A 3,501-nucleotide genomic window follows, 5' to 3' on the forward strand; every position below is an offset into this window, starting at 1 on the left:
TAAGACACGTATAAACCATATTAGGACTAGACTTACCATATTGGGACTAGACTAACCAAACCGGGACATCTTGCAACTCATCCAAGAATATCTATACTCCCAATATGGGTTCTACGCAACTAAACACACAAAAATAGTGTTTAATTATTAAATAATTAACTGGTTTGAACAAGCCAATAATGCCTCTAAGATTTATGCCGTTAATGTAAATTTGTAATTTTCTAAGTGATTACTGTAATTATATCAGCAGTTAAATGATTCATTATGCATGGAGAATTATCTGAAATGGATTGGTCTATGTTCTGCAACAGTTATTTGAGCCGCATCATGAGAAAACCAACATAGTGCGTTTGCGACCAGCATGGATCCAGACCAGCCTGCGCATCCGCGCAGTCTGGTCAGGATCAATGCTGTCCGCTAATGGTTTCTCTAATTGCAATAGGCTTTGAAAGCTAACAGCATGGATCCTGACCAGACTGCGTGGATGCGCAGGCTGGTCTGGATCCATGCTGGTCGCAAACGCACTATGTTGGTTTTCTCATGGTGCGGCTCATTTATACTCTGAGTATCTTCACTATCACCAAAACATGAAACAACTGTAACTCTTATGGAGGAGTCGGCCATATTGAGAATACGTGTCATAGGGTGAAAAATGTCATTCATGGGCTCTAACAAGGGACCCCTCGAGTACTGGACGAGCGCTATTCCGTACAAGCTTACCTGCTTATACATTATATTTGGGACCCCTCGATTACTGGACGAGCGCTCTTCCGACTTGGCTTACCTGCTTGTACATCATATTTGGAACCCCTAGATTACTGGACGAGCGCTCTTCCGACTTAGCTTACCTGCTTGTACATCATATTTGGAATCCCTCGATTACTGAGCTTACCTGCTTGTACATCATATTTGGAATCCCTCGATTACTGAGTTTACCTGCTTGTACATCATATTTGGAATCCCTCGATTACTGGACGAGCGCTCTTCGACTTAGCTTACCTGCTTGTACATCATATTTGGAACCCCTAGATTACTGAGCTTACCTGCTTGTACATCATATTTGGAATCCCTCGATTACTGAGCTTACCTGCTTGTACATCATATTTGGAATCCCTCGATTACTGGACGAGCGCTCTTCCGACTTAGCTTACCTGCTTGTAAATCATATTTGGAACCCCTAGATTACTGAGCTTACCTGCTTGTACATCATATTTGGAATCCCTCGATTACTGAGCTTACCTGCTTGTACATCATATTTGGAATCCCTCGATTACTGGACGAGCGCTCTTCCGACTTGGCTTACCTGCTTGTACATCATATTTGGAACCCCTAGATTACTGGACGAGCGCTCTTCCTACTTAGCTTACCTGCTTGTACATCATATTTGGAATCCCTCGATTACTGAGCTTACCTGCTTGTACATCATATTTGGAATCCCTCGATTACTGAGCTTACCTGCTTGTACATCATATTTGGAATCCCTCGATTACTGGACGAGCGCTCTTCCGACTTAGCTTACCTGCTTGTACATCATATTTGGAACCCCTAGATTACTGGACGAGCGCTCTTCCGACTTAGCTTACCTGCTTGTACATCATATTTGGAATCCCTCGATTACTGAGCTTACCTGCTTGTACATCATATTTGGCCGAACCTCTCGATTTACTGGACGAGCGCTCTTCCGACTTAGCTTACCTGCTTGTACATCATATTTGGAATCCCTCGATTACTGAGCTTACCTGCTTGTACATCATATTTGGCCGAACCTCTCGATTACTGGACGAGCGCTCTTCCGACTTAGCTTACCTGCTTGTACATCATATTTCCTGCTATGATCAAGTTCGTACCTGGACAACACTAATATTTATACCTCACTGGATATGTAATAAATATATCATTCATCCTGGCTATACCAGCTAAGCGCTGTAAAATGATATACAATTTGGGCATGTCTTGCTGTGAACATATGTGCCTTGGTGCACTTATTTATCAATTATCATTTGCATTTTTTTTTCAGGGCGTCTTACTCCACCAATACCGGTATTCTATTTCCCTAACTGAAACAAATTTATCATATGATCGCAAGAAGTTTGGGATTTGGACAGAATTTGACAGAACAAATGCTTGCCCTTTCACGTGTATACATAGAGTTTCTGCAGGATATAGTAATCATCTTTATAATTGTAAATGACCATCTCAACAATACAAGCTAACAGTAAGCATCCTTTTGGAAACATAGAATGCAACCAAGCCAAACAATAACAGACTCGGTTTGACTGAGTCTGTTCAAGAGAGGTACGGGAAAGTACAACATCCCTCACGCCCCCTAGCATTGGCTTTTTTACGGCGGCCACACGGCATTGCTATTGCGACAGTTAATAAGATCTATCAGAAGACCTTAGGCAGCATAAAATGCAACCAAGCAAAAAAAAAAATAGCAGACTCGGATCAATTGAGTCTGTGCAATACGCAAAATGTTTTGATTGGTTAAGTTTATGGATGAAGCAAAATGAATAAGAACGAACTCACTGAGAAAAAAAAACATTTTGCACTCCAGCGTTACTGCATTCGACAGTTACCGATGTTTTAGCTCCTCTTTCTGAACACATGACTGTTTACATCCTTTTTCACATGATGTTCCGAAGTTACTGAAATAAGTGCTTAGAGCTAAATGAAAATGGATAGCAACGAGTATTCCACAATGACGGGAGCATATCTTGCTCTGTGTTAAACATTTCAACAATTCTAAAAGTATTCATAAGGCTGTTTTAATCAATTCTATTATCAAAATAACATTTAATGAAATAAAACGACACAAAATGAGAAGAAATATTAAAGAAATATAATTTGGAAACAAAGCACGCAACCAAGCAAATTTATAGTAGACTCGAGAGGTTATGGAAGGTTCACGAGAGGTTATGGAAGGTTCACGAGAGGTTATGGAAGATTCACGAGAGGTTATGGAAGGTTCACGAGAGGTTATGGAAGGTGCAACTCCTCTCACGCCCCTAAAGCGAAGTTACATTCTACAGATACATTGGATGAACACCTAAATCCAAATGGACCGCGAGTCCAGATACGGGAAGACTTTTACGGCCGCCACACGTACTGTTGTTGTTGTTGTAATAGTTAATTAAATTTATCAGTAGGTCATTTGCCAGCATAGACACAACAAAGCAAACAATAGCACATTCTATGACATACATCTTGAATGGACTCAGACAGTGATCTCAAAGGAAACTGCATTGAACGTTGTTTCAGTTAGCCGCTGTTTCTCTTTAGTCTTTAGCCTGCTGGCGGCAACTGACTCTGCCTTTGCGATCAGTGTAGACCAAGATCAGCCCGCACATCCGTGCAGGCTGATCATGGTCTGCACTGTTCGCTATTCAGCCAGTAAATTTTCAGTGAACACCCCTTGGAATAATAAATGGTATTGCCCAAATTGAATGATGGACCAGTCCACTTTAGAAATTTAGCTAAGGGTTAGACTTTAGTGGTTAG

The sequence above is a fragment of the Mercenaria mercenaria genome, chromosome 15 (assembly GCF_021730395.1).
Source record: "Mercenaria mercenaria strain notata chromosome 15, MADL_Memer_1, whole genome shotgun sequence".
Lineage (NCBI taxonomy): Eukaryota > Metazoa > Mollusca > Bivalvia > Venerida > Veneridae > Mercenaria > Mercenaria mercenaria.